This window comes from Caretta caretta, chromosome 1 (assembly GCF_965140235.1).
Source record: "Caretta caretta isolate rCarCar2 chromosome 1, rCarCar1.hap1, whole genome shotgun sequence".
Classification (NCBI taxonomy): domain Eukaryota; kingdom Metazoa; phylum Chordata; order Testudines; family Cheloniidae; genus Caretta; species Caretta caretta.
The window spans coordinates 80,895,135-80,920,223 of NC_134206.1; the positions used below are offsets into that span (position 1 = coordinate 80,895,135).

Here is a 25,089-nt window from a genome sequence, read left to right on the forward strand (position 1 = left end):
TCCTGCATGACTATCTTATTGATTTTTGCCAAGAATTTTCATCCATCCCTTGCTGGTGATGCATGTAATGCATTTTATACTGTTGGTAAAATTCTGGGGCAGGGCATACTTATGCCCAACACTGTAACTCAAGGGTCCTCTCCATTTGTAGATGTGTGGATCAGTCACCGGATGCTGAAAAATCTCTTCAGCATAGATAGGTGGCTCTCCTCTGCTGCCTGGAATTCTTGCTTCCACTCAGTCACCTCTAGCAGATTAATATCTTCCAGAGCTTGTACTGCCTGAAAGCATGGTAAAACCAAAGTTAGTAATAGGGTGCTTCTTAGGAACCTCCCCTCCCCACACAATGGGAATTTTGTTTGAGATTTATAAATGATTGTAATTGATTCTATTATGTTAATCTTACCATAATATGTCTAGGCTTGGACCGTGGCTTTCTGCAGCTTCTGAACAGGTCAGTGAATAACATGAAACCAAATGATGAAAGTGTGTGATCTTTCATTTTCCTTGGCAGGCTCTTCCACTTCTGCTGGGCAGAAGTAAGGAACCAGAAGACTGGAAGAGCAGCCACTCAGCCTACGAGGGAGAAGGAAAAAATCGGAGATGAAATGCTGCAGGGCATTTTGGTCAAGGTGGACAAACAGCCGGAGTTCCAGAGAGGAGGTTATAGAGGGAGAAGGAAGCAACCCAGCATGAAGAGAGAATGGCTGCTCAGTTCTGGGAGCATGACCAGAAGTTGAGGGGGAGGAGGACAGAGCATGAGGAAGGAACTTTTTGAGAGGTTTCTTGTTCTCATGGACACCAGGCTACAGGGCCCAGTGCCTGCTCCACTGCCAGCTGACATTCCAGCTACTGTCTCAGACCCATGCTCTGAGTCCCCACCACACAACCTGCAGTACCGGATAATTCTGAGGTTGGCTGGCCTATCATCCAAGTAATGAACAGTGCATAGAACAGTCAGATGCACCCAGGGCAACACTCCACCCCCGTGAACTTACATGTGCAGAATGTTCTAGAGGGGGCAGGAAGAACAGGCACACAGGGGACATACAGATCCGTTACCAGACAGACTGTAGTAGTTGCTCTATGTGTAGATTGGCAATTTTGCACTTTTGTTGCTTCAGTTGTTCTGCTTTTTTTGTTTGTTTTATTGTATTTAGCTTCTTGCTGGCAGCTGGTCTGCTTATAAGGTGATTTAATTGTCATTTAAATAAGTCTCAGTGTCTTGTTTGCAAACAAGAACAAGCTGTATTTAATTCATAGGCTGTTGTGGCTCCAGAAAGTGTGAGACAATTATACCACTTCGTTTCCCTCTTATCCATATCACCCTGCAAACCCATCATGTGAGCCCAGTAGGGATCCCTGATTTTCCTTGCATGTGGGATCCTGCCCCAGAACTAATAGGAACATTTTCTGGTTGCATGTTCCTCCAGTTCAGAAGTGTCTTGAGTCCTCTTCTGGTGAAAAATAATTCTTCTTTTGCCTCACAGACATTATGTAGTGCACAAAAGGCCACCATAATGCGGATGGCTTTGGCAACACCCAAACATCTTGGCTTCAATCTGCCAAATGTTTATTCCACTACCATACTAAAGCTACTGAACATGTAACTGAACTTTCTTTTTCCCGGGCCCTCTGGAGTCAGGGAATGGTTTCAAAAGCCATGGCAGAAGAGGGGATGTGGGGTCCCCTAGAATTAGAGTGGAAACAGACTTCATTATAACAATGTCATTTGGAGAGAATAAGATCTCTGCTTGTCCATGAAGGTAAAAGCCTGATCTCTGAAAAGCCCTGGCATCATGCGCCCAGCCAGTACATCCCACGTTGGCATCCATGAACCTGCCGCTGTGGTCGACCAGGGTCTGCATAACGATAGAGTTCAGTACTCATTTGTTCATTATAGAGGACAAATTACTGGTACATGAGTCCCATTGATAGCCCCAGTGCAGTTTGAGAAGCCCATTTTCTCAAAGCTGGCTACTATTTCTGGAACATTCTTTATGCTCACCACCTTTGAGTAAACAACAATCCTGATTGTCTCACAAACCTCCCTCACTGCAACCCCCGCAGTTGATTTGCCAACATCAAACTGGTTTGCCACAGATGTGTAGCAATCTGAGGTAGTCCGCTTCAAAAGGGTTATAGAGACCCACCTCTGGACCAGTCTGGCTTCCCTCCAGCATGTGTGCTGACATTGGAGGGTTGGTGCAAGCTGCTTGTACAGGTTCAGGAAAATCTGCTTCTACATGTGAAAGTTCTGGATCCACTGCTGGTCATCCCAGGTTCACATGATGATGTGAGCCAATCCCACCTATCTGTGCTTGTGGCCCTGCTCCAGAAGTGCTAGTCTACACATGGGCAATGGCAGCAGGCTTTATCAACTGAGTCATGAATGACATGTCTGTGTCCCTCTCCAAGAGCTGCCTTCTATAGGAGAGATACTGCCACCAAAACGTCCACCACAGAATCTCTGCCGAAATCCAGAAATAGCAGTGAAATTGTCAGCAGGAAAGGGTCTTCCATCAATGCTGGATCAATGGCCTGACTCTGGTAGCTGGGAGCATGCAAACCCAAAATGGTTCACCCGGATGTATTGGCAAGCTAGGGGCACTTCTGGTCAAGTGTCACAGGACAGACACACAAGTACACCCACAGCACACCATGAACCAAACAGTGACTACAGCTATCAAGGGTGCTAAGGACATTCAATATGATCCCAGGAGCCAAGTCATCTGACACATATCTTCACACCACAGTGTAGCTGTGCTGGCATGGGTATGAGGTGTGCATAGCAATGCAGTGTGGCTGCTCAAAGAACAGGTTTCCAAATGCAGGTCATGCACACAGGGGTTTATTATGTCATGTAAACATACCCCAAGATGCTCTGGCTCTCAGGCCCTAACGTAGTACCTCCTTCTGTGAATCACTGTCGTTTTGGTGTTGTCCATTTGCTTGGACCATAAAGTCTTTGGCGCAGAGGTGGTGGGGTGGTTTTCAGAGCCTTGTGCAGCATCAAACACACTGTGAGTGCTCAACAAAGGATAAACATAGTGCATAGGTTCACTGGAAGGCTTGATGGAAGTTAGCTTTCATACTAAAATTGACAAAATTAGTATGGGAATGAAAATGTCGGACTATGATCTGAACTAAATAGTCCATGACCCAGCACAATGGAAAATGAACTCTGGTGTAAAGCTAAAGAAAATGGAAGTGAGAGCTAATTTTTTAAGTCCACTGACTATTGTAGGTAAAGGAGGGTGAAATTAGCACCTATGAATGCAGTTTTTATCCCTTTGCAACCCAGCTGCGGTAGGAAATATCTCCTGGGATATCTATTCTAGTCTTCTACATTAGTGCTGATTTGCATTCTGCACAGATTTGCATTCTACACTTCCATTTTAGTTTTTAGTGAGTGGTATGTGTTTTGTTTTGTTTTGTTTTAAGTACTTTTTGGTGCTGAGTAAGTACTAGCTCTCTCACAGATCTTTCCAACCGTCTGCCATTCTTGTGTTTTGGAGGAATCCTCTCTAACCATGAGAGGAGAGTTCAGTCCCTGGCTTATTCAGTCCTTTAGACTCTCTGCCAACACAGTTGCCAGTTAGTGTCATTAGTGGTGGTGATTTTTGTGTGGTAGACAATGTCCCACTAGGACCTGGACTAAGATCATCAACTCATTTCACAAAGGTCACCCAGCCTTCATCCTAAGGTAACAAATTTCCATCACCATTATCTGGGATTGATTCAAATTTACAACCTACAGGTGAAAGTCTGTTTATTCCATATCCAACCCCATAAAACATGTAGTGCCATTCACACTACCTTTTACCTTTCTTAATGACCACGCTTAAGCTACATCCCTTGAAAGGGTAAATTGCTCTGGTTTCTAATATACTTCACTTTTTTCATTCTTATGTAATTGTGGTTTAAGGCTACTGCATTTTGTATTGCCATCCTAAATCATATAATTTATGCCCCCTCCCCCCGTATGTTCTCTCATTGTTCTCTCAGAGGGCAGGGCAGGAGGCAATGGGTTCAAACTGCAGCATAGACGTTTTAGATTAAATCTCAGGAAAAAATTCCTAACTGTAAGAACAGTAGGACAAAACAACAGACTGACGAGGGAAGTCATGGACTCTCCTTCACTAGAGAATTTCAAAAACAGTCTGGATAGTCATCTGTCTTGGATGGTTTAGACACAACAAATCCTGCATCTTGGCAGGGTGTTAGACTAGATGACCCTTGTGGTCCCTTCTAACCTTATGGTTCTATGATTCAAGTATTTTATGGAGCACAAACAAATTGTCCTTCACCATAATTTCTTTAGGTTATGATGTTAAATTCCATTAATTTCCTCCAGTTTCTGTCTATTTTTTGGTAATGGGAAACTTTAGGCAGTAAGCAGCACTCGCTGAAGGCAAAGCAAATTTCTACGTAGAGCAATTATTGCCACATATAAGCAAAATTTGTTCAAAACAAGAACCAGCCTGCATTTGTAATCCAGCACTCTACTCTGTTTAGGCACCTTAGAAGAGGAATAAACAGCAGGGGGCTGCAGAGTTCAGGACAAGGTGAGCAGCATTCTCTGCTAGAGTCTAGGCCAGGGGTCGGCAACCTTTTAGAAGTGGTGTGCCGAGTCTTCATTTATTCACTTTAATTTAAGGTTTCGCGTGCCAGTAATACATTTTAACGTTTTTTAGAAGGTCTCTCTCTATCAGTCTATATATTCTATAACTAAACTATTGTCGTATGTAAACAAGATTTTCAAAATGTTTAAGAAGCTTCATTTAAAATTAAATTAAATGCTGATCTTACACTGCCGGCCCACTCAGCCCACTGCCGGCCTGGGGTTCCATTCACCTTCACCTAGACTGGCAGCGGGCTGAGTGGGGCCTGCGGCCGGGACCCCGGCTGGCAAGGGGTAGGCAGCCAGAACCCCAGACCGGCAGTGGGCTGAGCGGGGCCGGTGGCCGGGACCCCAGACTGGCAGTGGGCTGAGTGGCTCAGCCCGCTGCTGCTCAGCCCACTGTCGGTCTGAGATTCCGTCCACCAGCTCCTGCCAGCCAGGGTCCCGGCTGCTGGCCCCGCTCAGCCCGCTGCCGGTCTGGAGTCCTGGCCCTGTCCACATAGAAGGTAGGTACCTACCTTCTCGCTGATTCTAGCCATTCTCTTCCTCTCACTGCACTGAGATGAGGATGGGAGTGTGCTGAGAACAGGGCTGGGGGTGAAGGAGTAGGCTGGGAGTTGGGGTGCAGGATCTGGCCAGGAGCTAGAATGAGGGAGGGGGCTCAGGGTTGGGGCAGGAGGTTTGGGTGTGTAGCGCTTACCTGGGCAGCTCCCATTTCGTGCGAGGGGTGCAGGTGGGAATGTGTGGGGGTGTGTGCACGAGCTCCCGTTTGGTGCTCAGGGTGGGAGTGGGGATGTGGGGGGTGCAAGAGCCAGGAAATGGGGGGGGCTGGGTATGTGTGGGGGGTGCAGGAGTCAGGGCAGGAGGTTGGGGGGGCTGGGTATGTGTGTGGGGTGCCGAAGTCAGGGCTGGGGTTGTGGGGGGGTGCAGGGGTCAGGACACGGGGCTGGGGTTTGTGGGGGGTAAAGGGGTGAGGGCAGAGGGCTGGGTGTGTGTGAGGAGGGTTCAGGGGTCAGGGCAGAGGGCTCAGAGAGTCCCTGAGTGGCTCACAGCAGGGGGCTGGAGGGGATATGCCCTGATTCCACCCCCTTCCCCAAGGTCCCCAGAGCAGAGAGAACACTGCGGCTCCGCTTTTACCTCTCCCCCTCCGTAGCAAGGGCCGTCAGCTGATCGGCTGCAGGGAGGGAGAGAAGGAGGGGCAGGAAACCAGCACGCTGGGGGAAGAGGCTGGGGGAGAGGGAAGCTTGCCTGCCCTGCAAGGAGAGAGCAGTGGGCGGGGGGCGGAGAAGAGCAGGCCGGGCAGGGCAGGATTTTTAGTGGCATGCTGCTGTCTGCCCAGGTCCGGCAGACAGCAGCATGCCATTAAAAATTGGCTCGCATGCCGTCTTTGGCACACATGCCATAGGTTGCCAACCCCTTGTCTAGTATAAAGACATCACCAGAGCCCAGAAGAGCAGGAGGTGAGTGTGGGGGTATAGGCAGGGAAGAGGAGTAAACCAGAAACCAGGCTGCTTGAGAAGGGGAAAGAAACCATTAAGAGAACACCAAGGAAAGGCAGAAGGGAACAGAGCCAGGAAGGGAGGAAATCATGGAGAAGATGATAGGGAGAAAATTAGGGGAACAATGAGACAAACAGATGATAAGGAGAGGTGAGAAATAAGGAGAGGGGTGATAACTGACATGAGAAGGAAGAGGGAAAATAATCACTACATTACCTACTGCCTATTAAATGCTAATGGGAAAATGCTGGCAATGTGCAGCAGGACAGATTTTGGTGCTGAAAAAGCAATGGTTCTAAGTTTATGTATGATTTGGCCCACCAGGATGTGTTCAAGTCCTACTGTAAAGTGTATAATGCTCTGCTATTTTGCTTTCAAAACTGATAACTGACCACAGATGGGAACTTCTATTTTTGGCTGCCACACAAGGGCACCATTTACTTAGGAAAGGGAATTGAGTCCCCAGGAACTGGACTCCAGCGATTGCTGTTTAAACACAATGGAGGTTGTCATGTTCTCGGGTGCAATCCAAACCAGCGAGGCCTTGTTGTCACTGCTTTGTTCTGCAGCCCTGAGTGCCACAAAATGCTCTGCTGCTGTAGCTACCTGGGCTTCCAGCCAGCACACAAGCATGCACTGAGTGTCTATGTAAGAAGCAGCTCTGACTCAGCAGCTTTTGTTCCAGTCGCCTGCTTGTTACTCCACTGCCCCACGCTGGCCTCCACCAGCCTTGGTTATGCCTGGCAAGATGACCCCAACATGACCACCAGTCCCAAATTTTCCAAAACCCATAGGCTCTGCTATGTCCAGCCCTCTTCTGGACCATTAAAAGTTAAAGTAAAACATGTTTATTAGCAAAGGGAGATAAGATTTAGAATAATAGAGTATCAAGGTTGGGAAGGGACCTCAGGAGGTCATCTAGTCCAACCCCCTGATCAAAGCAGGCCCAATCCCAAGTCTAAAGCAAGTTCAAGTCTAAAGGATAGTAAGAAATGGATACATATAAATAAAAGTGAAAAACGCTTTCTAGTGGCTAAGACTTAATACAACAAGCTACAGCCTTTGTTCAAGGTAGTTTCCTTACCTGTTTACTTTCCAGCAAGATGGCTGCCCATCCTCATGGCCAGGCTCTCCCCCCATAAAGTCTAAAGTGCTTGGATCCTTTGTCTTCCTAGCTGAAAGATAACTTAGGGTTCTTTGTCCCTTTCCTTTATAGTCCAGTGAACCTTTGAAATGGATTCTTCTGAAGTTTGCCCTCCAAAGTAAAGTTCATTCAAGCAGTGGGAAGGGTGACATGGAATTCTGGTGGTGAAGGAATTTCCATGTTGGTTTCTTCCCTGGCTGGTGTTTGCTAAAATGCAAATTGATCTGTTTCTTGCAATCTCCTTCCCCTGCCATGATGCTCAGTGGTTATCTCCTTCCCACTTCTTGGCTTGCTGGTCTTATTTACCTTCTATGTAATGTGCATTCCCATTGTCTCTTAACCATATCTTGGAAGTACCAGTAAGGTGAAAGAACCACATTTGTTTGTCTAGGGTGAGGTAACTTTAACCCTGTCTGGCAGACACACTTTCATAACATAATTTTCAATATGTTTGTAATTTTGAGTTTGTCCTCCATACATACACTACACAATAATATTAATGATCAGTATGTTATTAGCTTTCTATTGATATCTTACATGACACCTTCTAGATAGAAGTTATGACATTAGTGCATTGTATTACACTGAACTGGTCAGGCCAGCTGAAACTTACTATCAGATATCAGAGAGCTCCTTGCCCTCTTGCATGGGGATGCTGTTAGGGTCACAGAGGGATCGCCTCAAATTTTCTTATATGAAGCAATATCACTAATGTACCTTTTCTGTCAAACACTTCATTTAGCCTATTTTGCAGAAAATGTAGCAGACATTTGTTCCATCTCAGTTACTGCAGTGGTGTTCTATTTGGATCTATATTTGTTTCATGACAACAAAAATTTATGCATTATTAACACCTTATTGCTGAAAGTACCAGGTTTAGGAATGCATCACTGGCAATTAATGCAAACCCCATGAGTAACTGTTTCCAGTCCCTATAGAATGATAACTAATGTAGCAATCAGATTCCCAGGAGTAAAGCTCTGTGAACATCTGCCACTCTTACCTTATAACTATCTACAAACTCCTACAGTTTCCCCTTTTTTTTCAGAACTGTCAAATAATAACTTTTTTTCAGAACTGTCAAATAAAGAATTCATTGCAGAGCTCAGCAGATGGCTTTGCTTGTATTCCTACTGGCACCAAAGGATTTTTGAGTCCAGGGGCTCTGGAACACTTTTTTCCCCATTGATATTGTAATTCCGTTTTGATATTCATTTCTAAATCTCCAGACTTCCAGCCTATGCTCTGGTACATATTAATAATATGGAGCACCTTCATAGTGCTTTACCTCTACAAAGCATTAATTAATTTTCACAACACCCCAGTGGTGTAGGTCATGGAAATAAAACTGAGCTGGTTAACACTCCTGTGTGTCAGACTCTAAGCACTATCCCTGCTTATAAGGTAAGTTCTTTGAGACCAGGACTGTCCTCTTCTTCTGTGTTTGAGCAGCACTTAGCACAATGGGATCCTGGTCCAAAACTGGGACTCCTAGGCTCTACTGCAATACAAATAATAAATAATAATATTGTACAGATGGGAAAAACAGACACAGAGGCCCTGCCTCCAATTGAAGTATATGTAAAAATTCCTGTGGACTTCAATGGTGCAGTGTCAAACCCAAAGAGATTAACGATATGATTTTCAGTGGTTCTAAACCCTGTAACTCCCATTAACTTCAAATGAAGTTGTGGGTGCTCTATTCCTCTGAAATATAATTCATCCCCTCTACCCCTAACTGTAAAATGGGGGAGAATAATGCTTAAATACCCACCCCATAGAGTTGTTGTGAGAATTAGTATTTGTAAAGTACTCTGGAAAATGAAAATGCTTTAGAAGTTGTATATATTACTATTGATTCAGTGAGGAGAGTTATAAACTAACCTTGCAAAAATATTGTATACAAACAGTCCTATGTTCACTAATGAGATTGTGAGGCAAATGCACAGTAGCCAAGTAATTCAGACTTAAGGCTAATAAGCTGTCTATTCTATTCCATTGTGAAATGCAGAGGGGCTCAGATCAGTGCATATCAAGACACAAATGGACATTGTGTTTTTAGGGTCATCATGTTGTTTTTGTGAGGGTTTTTGGTTTTTGTATTTCATGAGGTGCCAGGTATAATTAATCCTGCCTCCTCCTGGAGACGGTGGGGTGTGGCAGTCCTAGAGAACCACCTGAGTTCCTTCCAGCCCTACGTTTCTATGATTCTATGACAGTCCCTTGTAGGAAACAATGGTGGAAGGAGGAGGTCTAGGTTCAGTTCTGAAGCCTGATACAGAAGGATAAGTTTCTTGTGTCTCCCTCTGTAAGCTAGTACTTATCTACCTCACAGCAGTTCAGAAGCTAAATTTATTGTTGTTTGTGAGGTGCTCGGATGCTATGGTAATATGGTTGTATAGATACAGGGTATTTAATTGTGGAAAATTGAAGTGTGATTTATTGTTTGCATTGCATTGTCTACCTGTTACAATGACATTAATCTTAAATCTAAACCAGGAGAAGCTTGAAGTGCTGCAGGGGCAGTGCAGTCAGCCCTGAGGTTAGGTGGTGGGAAAGTACAATGATACTAACAGCAGTCTCCAAACTAAGTATAGAGAATATCTGTTCATGCTGGTAATACCTTTCTTAAAGGAAAAAGAACACCCACTATAGCTGATGCCCGGAAAGGCACTAACTGGCTTCAAAGGAATCTGCACCCAGTCCAGCTAAGCCCAAGAGAAGATTGCTGTGAGATCCAGTGTTTGAGAGTGAGAGGAAGGAACTGAATGCAAGAAGGTAAGTCTAATTTGTCACTCTAGGTGGATTCTTTCAGTTGTGTAAGCCTAATATGTTACTCATTTTACCTACAAACAGGAATTTGAAAGTTTAGGCTCATATTCTTTTCTTCTATCTGTTCATGTCAAAAAATTTAATAATTTTTGATGCACGATAATTTTTTGGGGGGGAGGCTTCAGTTATGGTAATTGGTTCTTTTTACATACTTCTGCAGAAATCTCACTCCTGCATAAACATCTTCCTTGCCAAAGCAATCCAACAAGTCCCCAGAGTGTACTTTAAAATCTCTCTCTCTTACATAATACGTCATGTGACCTTACCACTATTGAAATACTTTGCAGCTGATTTCTCACATCTCCAGCAATGCTGCCTAGTAGGAAATGAATAAGTAAAATGCTGTAAACAGAGGAAAGAAAGGTGTTACTTTAAATATAACAGTACGTTCCAAAAGCCGGCTACTGTTCTTTCTGTTGAGGTGTTGCCCTCACATATTAAGGGTCCTCACTTTACCCAAACTGGTGGGCTAGCATAATATTAGCAATGGTTGTTACACTCAAACTGTGACCTTTAGCAGGGCCCTGGCTGGTGGATGGGTAGGAGGAATATTTTCTTCCCTGTCCTCACATCCAAACATGGGAAGTTTATAATATCACGAATTTAGAAGATAAATTTTGCACGGAAATAGAAATGTGGCCATTCAGCTATTGTTTCTGCAACTGAATACACTCTATAGCTTAATTGCACACGATGTCTATGTTAAAAGAAGATTAGTACATTTATAAAGTCAAACGCTCAAAAATTAGGAAATACCAGAAGTAAGGTAGCCTGTGCAATCTTAATTTGACCTCCTTGTGCATGCATTACAATACAGTGTTCAATTACATGATGTCTCACAATTTTTCCACAGGACCACTGCCTCGTTCAGTGCACAGGACGGAAGACAATCAATTAATAAGACTTAGCTCTTGTAGATCACTTTTTGCCAGTACATCTCAAAGGAGATCCTTACTATGGTCAGTATCATTGTCCCATAAAAACATAAACATAAGAACAACCATACTGGATCAGACCAAAGGTCATCTAGCCCAGTATCCTGTCTTCTGATGGTGGCCAAGGCCAGGTGCTTCAGAGGGAATGAACAGAACAGGTAATCATCAAGTGGTCTCACTTTTAGAAGTGGGGAAACTAAGTCACAGGGAGGAAAATGACTTGCCCGAGGTCACCCCGCCAGCAAGTGGCAGAGCTAGGAAATGAACCCAGGTTTCCTGAGGCCCAGTCCTGTGCCCTATCCACTAGGTTCCGCAGGCAGACCTACCCAGTGGCTATATCAGCCTGTATGATAAAGAAGACTCTGGTCTATAGGATCCCTTTTTAACATATTGCAGAAGTTGGAAGGTACTGTGATTACTGGGGCTGCTCAGGAATGAAGTACTCCAAACCCCTAAGCCGCCAGGTGTACTGCAACTCTGATGTGTCATATCAGGGTTTGGCCCTGCGTGATAGGGCACATGCCAATGCTCAGCCTGGCCTGGTCCTTTTTGATGCCTTGGGACTAAACCTGTTCACCTACCAGGGCTTTCTCAACCATTGCCCCAGTGCTGTTATGGCAAGCTGATTTTATTTGTTTTTCTCAGGACCCAGGTAGGGTTTTAGCCAGTTGTAGTGTAGGACAAAACTGTTCCCCTCTCCACGCCCTAGGACAGGGGATAGTTCACAGTGCACCTCTGACATCTAGTTGACCACCCTGTATGGGCCTTTGTACTTCTGTTGCAATTTAGTACTCAAACCGTTCTTCCTTCTGTGATCGCCCTCTTGGTACATCTGGACAGATGTTATTAAATCATAGTGTTCCTTCTGGGTGGCCCTACTCTGGTAATGCTTTACGGCTTGGCAGAGTGTGCTGAGAATGCTGCCAACTGCGTTAGCTAATCTGTGGGATTAGCATACCCTTCTATCACATCTGCTCATCCGCCAATTCTACTGGGAGAGTAGTCTCACACCCAAACATCACCATATGTAGTGTGTATTCTGTGGATGACTGTACATTATTCCTGCAAGCATTCATGACACAGGGAAACAAGCTGTCATAGTTACATTGACTGGCATCTACAAAGGATGACAACAGCTGTCAGTGTACAGTTCAGAAGCTCCACCAGCCCATCTACCTGTGCATAGCAAGGTGTAGTTCAGGTCTTATTTGTCTTGAGCAGGCCACACACCTCTTGCAAAAACTGTGACTCAAAGTTTCACCCTTGGTCAGTATGCAAGGAGCAAGATGTACTGTGCACAGCAAATACCTTAGCAACTATTTGTGCTTCTTGCTCCGGCAGTGGATGAGTTTCTGCTCACCTGGAGAAGTAGTCTGTTTTCATAAGGATGTATCGACTACCTCTATGACAGGTCGGGGGTCCCAAAATATCCATAACCACCCTCTTTGGAGGACAGCTTGTCTGGTTCGTAGCCATAGGTGTTCTGGGTATAGTGTGAGCTGTTTTATGAGCCCCACAGGTATAGCAAGACTTTATTTAGTCCTTAACAGATCTGCACCATCCAGGGCAGTACACCAACTTTGAATCCTCTGGGTAAGCTTCTCTATTCCTAAATGTGCCCCCAGTCTTGCTGCTATGTAATGCCTTCAGAATCTCAGGGACTGATCTCTTTGGGACCTCTACCTGAATGTAATGGCCCGTATTCTCCACTGTCCATGGGTGCCTAACCAGTAGCCCTTGCTCTAGATGTAAAATCAGGCCAGGCTACTCTATAGTGGCATATGCCTGTGTCTGCCTATGCCTCTTCTTTCTTCCTTCCAGTGCCTCAGCTGGGAAACTATTGGGTCTGTGGCTTGTGCCCCCTTCAAAGTTGTGGCTCCTTCATTTTTCATCACAGCCTCTGCACCATTGTTGGTGACCTTTGCTTCTGGGGTCAGGGCTGCTGTTAGGCTGGCAGTTTTTTGTTCCCCAATCCTGGCTTCCTTACTGGCACTGTTCAGGTTCAGTCTCCTAGATAAGGCATTAGCATTAGTTTGCTGTTTCCTTGGATGGTACAGTAACTCCTTGCTTACTGTTGTAGCTATGTTCCTGATAAATGCGACTTTAAGCAAAACGATGTTAAGCGAATCCAATTTCCCGATAAGAATTAATGTAAATAGGGGGTGGTTAGGTTCCAGGGAAATTTTTTTCATCAGACAAAGGACTATATTATATATATATATATATATATATATACACACAGTATAAGTTTTAAACAAACAATTTAATACTGGTATACAGCAATGATGATTGTGAAGCTTGGTTGAGGTGGTGAAGTCAAAGGGTGGGATATTTCCCAGGGAATGCCTTACTGCTAAATGATGAACTAGCACTCGGCTGAGCCCTCATGGGTTATCCCATTGTTGTTAATGTAGCCTTAAAGTCTACAAGGCAGCACGAATGGAGGGAGGGGAGACAGCATGGCAGGCAGAGACAGAGACACACATTGTGTGAGAGAGAGATGTGTGCATTGCCCCTTTAAGTAGGTTACCCCACTCTAAGTACATTGCCTTTTTAAGTAGATCAGCAAGTTGAGACAGCAGCTGCTGCCAGCAAGCTCCCTCCGTCCTGAGCCCTGTTGTGTTCCCCTGCCGCTCTATGGAGATGGGGTAAGCAGGGGGGAGTGGGACACCCTGACATTAGCCCCCCTCTTCTCCCCGCCCCCACACAGCAAGCAGGAGGCTCCTGGGAGCAGCTCCAAGGCAGAGGTAGGAGCAGCACATGGCAGTGTGGGGAGGGACAGCTGAACTGCCGGACAATAGATAGCCTGCTGGGCGGCTGCTGCACAGGGAACTTAGGGGAGTGGGGAGCTGATAGGGGGGCTGCCGGTGCTTCACAGGGCCATCCTTACCCATATGCAAAGTACACAACTTTGTAGGGCACCAGGAAATTTTGGGCACCAAATTTCCTGGTGCCCTGCGCAGCTGTGTGCTGCTCCAGTCCCTGCTCCGCCTCAGCCCCGCCTCTTCCCACACCTGCTCCGCCCCAGCCCCACCCCCACCCCCACTCCCCTGAAGACTCCAGAAGCGGTTGGGGCTGCACTTACCGGTAAGTAGAGTGACCCGGCCCCAGCCTGCTCCGCTCCTCTGGCTCCCAGCCACACCACCGGCGAGTGCTGTGGGGCGGTTCCTCCCTCCCCCCAGAGCAGGGAGCCAGGGGAGCAGAGCAGGCTGGGGCCGGGTCACTCCACTTCCCGCAGGAAGTGGCCAGCCCCCCTGCGGAGGCCTGGGGCGGGGCCCCACACAGCCCCCCTGCGGAGGCCTGGGGCGGGGCCCCACACAGCCCCCCTGCGGAGGCCTGGGGCGGGGCCCCACACAGCCCCCCTGCGGAGGCCTGGGGCGGGGCCCCACACAGCCCCCCATGAGGGGGCTGCGTAGGGCACCAAAATAGCTAGGGACGGCCCTGATAGGGGGGCTGCCGGTCCACCCTGGTTCGAAGCCCCCACCAGCTAGCTCCAACGGCTGCTCTTTCTGCAAGCAGTGGACAAAGTAGGTGGCTGCCAAACAACGTTATAAGGGAGCATTGCGCAACTCTAAACGAGCATGTTCCCTAATTGATCAGCAATGTAACAACGAAACAACATTAACCGGGATGACTTTAAGTGACGAGTTACTGACTGGTTCCTTATCTGGTATTGAAACTGAGCCGGCTGTTTAAGTCACCAGGCCAATTGTCCCTGATATTCATGGAAATTATGAAGCCACCTGAGTGAATTGTGATCTGTCCTTAACAGGAATTTTTCCCCCAGGAGGAAATACCAAAAATGTTTGGTGAAGGTCACTGTGCCATTGGCAGACTAGATGCCAGCTCATGCCAAGGTCCTGGGCCCCACTGAACAATGACAAATGTGTACTTGGAAACCAGTCTGGCTTGCTTGTGTTAAAATACACATTAGTGTTCTAAGAATGCAGTTAGTGTTTTGACTTTATGGAATGCTTGTAGGATGCTGCATGTATTAATCTTACTTATAATATCTGTTTCCCCTGGTATAAAGTTATATTGAGTGTTTCCATTGTAAACTTCTGTAATTGTTTAACTTACCAAACAGGAATAGAAGCATTAATTAAGGTAAAGTGCTTGTCCTGCACCCAAGATGGCCAACTGAAGGCAAAGGAAGCATTGTGTAGCATCAAAGGAGAGACCTTGTTGATTGCATTCCTCAAGCCCTCCAGGAGGGGAAGGCCTGTGCATGAACTCCCTCCATCAACTTGGATTCTGGGTTGAGGGGGAACAAAAACAGCTGACAAGGAGAAATTGGCTCTCTTTATGCTGTCTGGACTCTGAGGGGCAAAGATTCCTAAATATAAGCAAGAGATCCCCAGTCTGTTTGGCTTGGGTCAGTCCTAAATGATTGTATAGAGTTGCTTGTTATAGAAGCTTGTATTACCTTTTAAATCTAAGACTGTAACTCATTTGTGTGTGTGTATATTTCCTTTTTTAACCTTTTAAATAACTCTCTTATTTCTTTCCTTAGTTAATAAATCTTTAGTTAGTTTATTACAGGATTGGCTAAGGCATTGTGTTTGGTTTGAGATTTCCGTACAATTAATCTGGGGTAAGTGACTGGTCCTTTGGGACTTGGAATAACCTAAATATTGTGATTTTCGGTGTAAAAAGACCATCCATCACATAGTCAGGCTTGCCTGGGTGTGTGACAGTGTGCAGGGTGTGATTTGATGAGCTTTTAGACTTGGAGTGACTCTGGTCACTCACATGCTAATCAGTTCCCCTTGAGAAAGCTGACTTGGGTAATTAGGCAATCAGGCTGACCCACTGGACGGGATAAGGAACCAATTATTCCATCAGCTCAAGGCTGATAAAGAGGCAGGAAGGAAGCTCCAAGGTGGGGGACAGAAGGGACTATGGCTAGTTGAGCCCTATTACATGGAGGCCTCAATGGAGGGAGACTTCTGTTTCCCTCAGGTCTTGGGGCGAGGGCCAGAAAGTATGGTGTTGCTGCTGTAAATAGACTGTTGCACAGGGATTGTTGTGGAAATGGAGGAGGGAACTGAAAATAAAAGCATTTGGTGAAGGCACAACCACTGGAGTCTGTGCAGCTTCTGTGAGGAAGAAGGCAGAAGGGGAGCCATGTCCTGTTGCAGGGTAGCAAGATAGATCAAAATGCCAAGGGGACTGTGACTCCATGGTTAGACTGTTATTGTGCTTTAGGAGTTCATACTTTTTACTGGGAGTTTACACTTGTTACTTGGTTGGTGAAATCTAACTATAGAACTCACAACTAGTTTGTGGTTTGTGCCCTGCTTCTTAACAGTCTGCCCTGAGGTTGGTATTCTCTCACTTGTGAGCCGCTCCGGACAGCATGACAATCATCACTGCCAACTGCTCTTTCTTAATTGTGGAGTAATTCCAGTTAGCTTTGTTCAGGGTTCTGCTGGTGCATGGAGCTACTCTTTCCTTGACTCCATATGATTGAGACAAGAGAGCCCCAATGACAACCTCACTGGCATTTGCGTCTAGGATGAACGGTAGCTGGAGTTGGGGATTGGCCAGTAATAGTGGGGAACAGGAACTTCTGCTTTGTTTCCAGAAGGCATCTTGTGGCATGAGGTAGTCCACTCAAATGTCCACCCCTTCTCTGCCAGTTTGTGCAGTGGCAAAATCAGCAGTGATTCTCCAGTAGTATGAAGCCAAGCCAATGGAACTGTGCAACTCAGTGACAGTGCATGGCACCAGCCGAGACTGGATGGTTTCCACCTTTTCAGGGTCTGTCCCTTTAGAGCACGTGCCCCGGTAATGTACTTCATCTCAGAAAAAATTGCATTTTGCTGGTTTCACCTTTAAGTTTGCTTAGCAGAGCCTCTCAAGCACAGCTCCCAACTTCTGCAGGTACTCCTCACATGACCTCTTGGTGACAATGATGTCATCAAGATATACCAGGCAGGACCTACCCTACAGGTCTGCCAACATCACATCCATCAACCTCTGGAACATTCCAGGAGCATTACAGAGTCAAAAAGACATTAAACCCAAAAGAGACCCTGTTTGGTGGTGAATGTTGTCTTCTGTCAGTCATCAGGGTGCACCTCTACTTGCCAGAAGCCACAGGTCAGGCCCAGGGTACAGAACCAGCTGATCTTTGCAGGCAAGTCTAATCCTAAGAAGGAAATCTGCATCTCTCATTTTAATATCATTCAATCGTCTATATTCCACACCTGCTCATGTTGCTTGGCCTTTCTTCCTTACCAAGACTATAAGTGTATCCCCTGAGCTCATGGATGTTGCCTGTCTATACCATCTGTTGCAGTTGTTCACTGAACTCCACTTGGTGATGGATTGGGGTCCTCTGTGGCCACAGTCTCACAGGTCTGGCTTCCCCAGTCTCAGCCTGGAGCTGTATCAACCCTATGCATCAAAGGTTGTTATCCCCAGTGGAAAAGATATCAAGGTAACTTCCCAATAGGTTCTGGGCTGCTTGCAGATGCCCAGGGGACAGACTCCTCTTTGTCAGTTCTACGTCTTGCATGAGATCTTTTCTCTCCCATGTTTGTTTCACTCCCATGTTTAGTCTGTCTCGGTGACTCCTTCTTTCCCCAGTGCCTTGCTGTACTGCTAATACTTCAGGTGCCACCTCTGGTTACATAGTCACATCCATGTGGGAAGGTACCAAACCCTGTGCCCGGGTACATGACTCAGGGTTCCATTGTCTATTGGCAACTCTCATGTGACACAGCCTCTCACACTTTTGCCTTTGGTCTGGGCCACCAGAAAACTATATTGGCCTAATGGTGGGGGTTCCAGCATGCCTTCCAGCATTCTGTTGCGTTTCCCTTCACCTGTCCTGAAATGACCATTTAACTCCTTAGGGTCACATTCCTCTCCATGGTGACCTCACACATCTCTGTTTTGCCCACATCAGGTGTCATGGCAAACTGTCTCTTCTTGACGATACAGAGGCCTCTCTTGAAGCTGAGATCAATCTCATATTGTCTGAGGAAATTAGTCCTGATTAGGGCTTCCTGGAAGGCTGCTTTTGTTACCAGGAACTCATAGGCTAAATGAAGGTTGTCCAGAGAAATTTTTATTTGCCATATTCCCATGATCTTGAGCTGAGTTTGGTTTACAGCTTGGACCATCCCATTGAAAGGTCTCCCCCTTCCTCTGATCTCCCTTGGTGGCTCTTTCCCATAATTGTGTGTGTGCAATGGAAATGTTTGTCCCAGAGTCTACCAGAATTGTACATCAATCTTTCTGGTGATGTAATATTTGTGCCAGATGTCAATGACGGTTAGTGTCTTGTTTGGACCTACTGGTCTGCAAGTGGGGACCTGGCCCTTGGCCCCTGCCTTTGGTAGTTTCCTTTTTTCCAGGAGCTACCATGCTGTGGGTATTCCTGTACTGCGACAGCTCAGACATTGTAGATCTCCCCTCCCATGGGACAGTTGTTGATTGGGGTTTAGTTGCTTCGTGTGTCCTTGTCTTCCTCTGTCTGTTCTTTCTGGATTATAGGGGTCCCTTTCTTTTTTCATCCAGTTAATATCACTTTGCATTTCTCTCAGACCCTCAATCAATTCTTGGACGTCTGAATCCCATGTGTTTCCTGTAGCTACAGTAGCTTCCAGTTCAGCCTCATGCAACATCAAAAGACCTCATGAGCAGACCTTATTTGTATCGACACCTACTTTGCCAAGGTGATCGATTTTTGGCTGTTTTATATTAAAATTCACTTATGTCTCGGTGCCGGGGTAATAAAATGTTGTTAAGCATATCTCATGACTAAAGGGCATCAGAACTGTAGTTCATATACCCTAATTGAAGGGTCACCATAACTTAAACCTCACTAGCTAAGTGTGGGGTAGTGAGACACAGTCAAATAAAAGTCACAGGGATGGAGGATGGGTGCTCCTATATGGTGGTGAGGATCTGTTTAAGGGTCCTAGATGTCATTTGTTCTCTCCCTCCATTGTTTAAAGACAGACCTAAATAGACTCAGTCAGAAGTCCTTATCTTTTCTCAAAAAGAAAAGGAGGACTTGTGGTACCTTAGAGACTAACCAATTTATTTGAGCATAAGCTTTCGTGAGCTACAGCTCACTGAACTGTAGCTCACAAAAGCTTATGCTCAAATAAATTGGTTAGTCTCTAAGGTGCCACAAGTACTCCTTTTCTTTTTGCGGATACAGACTAACATGGCTGCTACTCTGAAACCTATCTTTTCTCAGTGACCACTAGAGATGAAATAACTGATAAGTAGGTCTAGGGGCCCGAGTTGAACACCTGGTGTGGAGACAGTGTTGCGGTGAAGGACAGTGCAGAGAAAGCAGCATCAGGGAGGTTCCTCACCACGCAGTGAAATCACTAGAGCTGAAATCACTAAGAACTGTGTGAGGTAGTGAAACCTTAGAACACTGCATGATGGCTAAGGCAGCGTGGTGAGAGAGACAGCAGCAGCAGAGGTGCCCCCTACCCAGCAAATCCTAGAGCCGTATTACTAATAGTTGGGCTGGGTGGTTGTGGGACTGGATGGGACCAGACTGGACTAGACAAAAGACACAGAAGAGCAGCAGCTGTGATGAGAAGCAGTGGCAGCAACAAAGGAGCGGTAGTGTTGGCATCACTCCCCCCAGACCCCCGGCCAGCATCTCTTCTAGTGGGTGTTACCAGGTGTAACTACATTTGAAGTACATATCCATAGTCAGTATTTATAACTTCAGATACAAAAATGATACATGAAGACAAATAGGACAATCATATTCAGCAAATCATAACTTTTCCAATGACACCTTACACAACCCGTCTTGCATAAAATACATCATAATTATATTCTAATCCTATTGTAATAATATCACTATGAAGAATATAGGGTGCAGCGTCACACTAGGTATCTCAAATTGGGGACACAATTTAGTGGATATTTTGGCCATAATCTCTGCGCCTCAGTTCCCCGTCTGTAAAGTGGGGATTATAGTACCCCTCACCTCACTTCATTGGGGTGTTGTGAAGATAGATAGATCGATCAATGTTTGTAAAACACTCAGATACTATAGTGATAAGCACCATAGGAAAACTCAAAAGGAAGTTAGTAATTCTGTCATTAGCATTAAGGGCATGTCTACTCTAGTGAGCTAAAGCAGCACAGCTGTACCAATGCAGCTGCGCCTCTGTAAGATTGCTCCTGAAGCTGCTCCATGCCAAAGGGAGAGAGTTCTCCCATCGACATAACAACAGCACCTCCACGAGCAGTGGTAGCTATGTCAGACGGAGAATCTCTCCTGCTGTGTACACTACCATTTACGCAGGCGAAACTTGTGTCACGCGGGGGTGTTTTTTCACACCCCTGAGAGACATACATTTTGCCGACATAAATGGTAGTGTAGACATGGCCTAAGATAAATACATAAAATAACCAGACTTGGAACACACCCTCACGCCATATTGAATTTGCCTTTCTAAACTATGGGTTTATGTACATGAACATTTAGTTCACAGCAAGCGGAGCTGTGAATCTACCCTAATCTGCTGCACTCTAACTGTCTGTGTGGACCATGCTGACTCGCATTACCAGTTTGTTAATGCACTTTGATTTAGTCCTCTTTGTTAATGCATTTTGATCTAGTCCAGTTTCAAACTGTGAATGCACATCAGCAGGATCCATGCAGACAGTCAGTGGCAGGTTAGGTTTACACCCCAGTTTGCAGCCCTAGGTATACTTAGTCCTGCCTCAGCGTGAGTGTGCGGGGTGGAGTGGACTAAACTCTCAAGGTGCCTTCCAGCCCTACATTTCTGTGATTCTATGAAACGTTCACATGATTTGGGAATGTTCTTCAAGATTGTTGAGGTTGTTAAAATGGCCTATTCATTTACCTATTATGGATTTGGCTTTTTCGTACGTGAAATACATTTGAATCCCAGGAATCAGAAACTAAAGTACTAGGTTGTCTGAAATAATTATTTTAATGTATTGGGCTCTCATATATCAAGTAAGTACCAGTCTGAAAAGGAGACAATAATTCTTAGGATTGTTTCCTTTATGAAATCAGAGTCCACAAGAGACTGTGATAGAATAATCATTCTGGCTCTGAGCTGAGTGTTAACAATCTCTTCAGTATTACATTTATATTGAGAGCATGACATTCTACTTGTTGTGTTATACATAAAGGTGGTTATATTAAGTTTTAAAGAACTGCTGATGAATTAAATATAGATAGATAGATCAGGCCATACTCTCTTGCTTTCTCTCTATATATAAAATAAACTTTCTTCTGATGCCTGAATTCAGATGTCACACAGTGTTTGTTATATCTAAAATTACTATCATGAATGTGGTTGACATCACAAACAGTATATAGTGTGGCTTCATTGAGTGAACCAAGCACAATGCTGATGTAAATGATCTACCATACTGGGACACATACCTGAAATCCCTTAATCACATGATTAGTCCAAACAATGCTGCTTGTGAGCAGGAAATTGAGAGTGGACCTTTTAACACCTAGGAATGGAAAATTATTTTTTTCCAGATTATGTAGTGCTATAGCTTGGGGGATTCAAATATAACGATAAACCACAAAGCTTTATACGAAGAAATGTAAGAGCTCAGATGATGATTGTTCTCTCTTGTTGATGTTGCAGGACCCAGAACAAAGATCTTGGCAGATGCGTGAAATAGGAACCTGTTCGGTTTGGAAATTGCAAATACATTTCAAACCCAAATATTTACATATCAGTTTGTATTCTACTTAGCTCCTGCCCAGACCTTTGTTCTGGGTGCTTTTGCTTTTACAACCGTTCAGAATGCTAATTCTAAATTATGGGACCAACATGGACAGAAGTAGCCATATCCTATCTTTTTGGGGTGGGGGTGGGGGTTATCAGCTGTTTCAGTGGAAATGGAAAACCCTAAACCTGGGTCTTGGCAGGCAAGTCAAGGAAGGACTGACTTTCCAATATTTAGTTTTAATATATATGTAGATTTGAAGATTGCGTATATCCTCTTAATGACTTCAAATTTTATTTAATATTTAATTTTTGTACTTACAAATGCTTTGCCATTCACCCTTAATATTTGCCTGTATGTCACAGGGCTGCTGAATGTGTTATAAATCACTAGGTATTAAAGGACTCAGTCTGCAAAACCTTATGCAGGGTCATTTGGACTGTTCATGTGAGCAAGGGACTTGGGTCCTAGTACAGCAGCTCACAAACCAGCATCGGATACAGGAGGTCAAACTAGGTGATCACAATGATCCCTTTTGGCCTTGGAATCTATGAATCAATGATGTGTGATTCATATGAAGCCACACTCTATTTTTTCAGGCCTGATCCAAATCACACTGAAGACAATAGGAGTCTTTCCATCCATTTCAGTGGGCTTTGGATCAGGCCCTCTGATCTGATCAGTGGCAGTTATATCCCAATTACGATGGGAGCTGCGGGAAACGGGGCAGGCCACAGCGACATGCTGGTGGCCGCCACTTCCCACAGCTCCCATTGGCTGGGAACGGTGAACTGCACCCACTGGGAGCTGTGAGGGGCCATGGCTGCAGACAGTCAATGTAAACAAAATGTCTCATGGCCCACCAGAGGATTACCCTGATGGGCCACGTGTCAAAGGCTGCCGATCCGTGGCTCAGCACCTCGCTCTCTGTTGGTGTGAACTGCAAGACAATGTAGACATGCCCTAAGACTATGTTGCTTAGTAAATAGATGGACTTTATTTGTTAGGGTGATGGATTCATATGATCCTTTATGAAATTATTCTTCTAAGATCTGTTTGAAAGTTGTTGGATGTCAGATATGCAGCATTAGTGAGACAAGGTGGATGAAGTAAGACAAGCTTTCAAGCTACACAGAGCTCTTCTTCTGGTCTGGGAAACTAACTCAGATTGCCTCTGCTAAATACAAGATTTGAACAGAAGTTGGTCCAATAAAAGATATGACCTCACCCACCTTGTTTCTCTAATATTTTGGGACCAACACAGCTACAGCTACATTGCAGACAAGATTCGCAGCATCTCTGTTTTCATTTGCAATAAATGGCCCAGCAGTTGTCACATAGTGGCAAAATATGATGGTATGATAGCAACACTAAACACTGGCAGGTACAGGAAAGACAGAGGCCCCTTTTTATGCAGTAATGCATATCTTGATGCTATGGCAACTATCTGTCTCCTTGAGCTTGTGGGGCTAAAGATGAATGTGTAAAAGGATAATATCCGTTTTTATGCCAGTTGGTCTTTCAGGCTTTACTTCTACACCTACTTCACTGAGCTGGTTGCAAGTGAATTGTTTGAGGTAATTACTTTTTTATACCTTCATCTCAAAAAAACCCTGGCTTCATTGTCATTTTAACATTTGCTTCCGGAAACTACTTTTATTGTTTCTGCCTCATTTCTACTCAAAGTTATTTAAAAAAACAAAAACAAATAAAAAGCAGTGGTCTAAACTGCTTGCATTATTATGTAGTTTTCTTTTTTCCAAAGGGTTTTTAGCCACATCAAGATAATAGCCAGAAATCTAGTCTAAAGATAATCTTGCTTATATTATATTTTCCAAATCCTTGATAGCTTTTAAAAAAAATGTTCCCTAAAATACGTCCTGCTTTCTTTTGTCTGACCTTGCGTGGCTTCTTAACCTTTTCTGTGCTGCATTACCTGCTCCCAATTTTTACCCATATTGCTTAAACCTGTCTACTTTTGAAATAAATTCAGGCTTTGTCAATTCAGGGTGGGGGATCTAGGAAAAACTGAGCATTTTATTGCTAGTGAGAACTTAACAGTACTACTAAAAATCTTTCTGAGACCAGATCTTGTAACTTGATATACTTTAGTCAAACACACATTATTGGACTCACGACAGGAGTGACTGGATGAAATTCAAAAGCCCTGTGTTATACAGGAGGTCCCTTCTGGCCTTACAATCTATGAAACTTGATTTTCCCGCCTCATATTGGCATCATCATTCAACATGGAGGGGGAGCATAGGGACAGAACACTACATGAATGATGCAAGCTTTCTATAGTTAACATCAGAAATGAAGCTGCATCACTATTATCATTTAGCTTGCCATGGGATAGCATTTAACCTGTCTGCAGAAAGCATGACAGATATACTCTCCTGTTTTTCACTATACTTTCTTATTGATAACAGGAACCTTGAAGCAGAGTACATCGAAAATAGTCGATCCTTTGAGAAAAACTGTTGTAAATAATTTTTAAAATATCATCTTGCAGAAAGGGGGAAATGGTAATTTAAAAGTAATGACTGATGCCTTTATTTTAATGAGAGCATTATTGTCAGGTCTGGTTAATCTAGGCTTGGTTTATCTGTTTACATGGCAATTTCATCATAGAGGTCTGATCTTCCAGATAGGGAGAAAGAGGAAGGTCCCTATCTGGGGAAGCTGATTCCTGAGTTCAGGAAAAGGAAGCCCACAAATCCCATCCCACAAACAGGAGAGATTTCACCTTCATGAGCAGGTATATAAGAGGGTGGAAGACAGAAAGCACCTCACCTTATCCCTTCAGTTCAGATACAAATATATAGGAGAGGGGATGTCTCTGTACAGGGAGTCCATCCCTTCACTGTGGGAAAAGATCTAGAATGGGAATTCTACCCAGGGATTCCCGTACTCCAGGAAGGATGAGAGGGAAGCAAGTGGAAGAAGTTGTGGGGAGGGGTGTTAGGACAGTGGGAACCTCATGAATGAAATGTAGAGGAGAGCACAGGAAAGACAAACCCTAGCACTGACTCACTCAACATCCCCAGTGCCTGGCTTGCCGATCCTTTCTCTCCCATCCCACTCACACTCACCCAAAGTCACACTGTGCAGCCTCATGGTCTTGGGTAGGTGGGATGGATGTTTGGATGCCTGATTGAACAGGGACAGGTGGAAGGTGAGGAACAGGGCTTGAGAAGTTTGAGGAGGCTCAGAGAATAGAGATTGGAGGTGGCAGTTCCCCTGGTGTAAGAGCTTATGGGAGGAAAGGGAGGCCCCTGGGCTCAGATCCTCAAAGGTATTTAGGTTCCAAACTCCCATTGGACCTGGGCCGTGGTGCCC

General features: G+C 45.0%; 1 long non-coding RNA gene across 2 annotated transcripts in view; it reads left to right on the forward strand.

Annotated features, from left to right (window-relative positions):
- Positions 1–11,439, forward strand: part of LOC142069679 (uncharacterized) — a 129,343-nt gene extending 117,904 nt beyond the window's left edge. For both annotated transcript variants that reach the window (XR_012665632.1, XR_012665638.1), the window contains exons 3-4: positions 9,902–10,045; positions 10,953–11,439. This is a non-coding gene — a long non-coding RNA (uncharacterized LOC142069679). The remainder of the gene's footprint in view (positions 1–9,901; positions 10,046–10,952) is intronic.
- Positions 11,440–25,089: the final 13,650 nt, after the last annotated feature.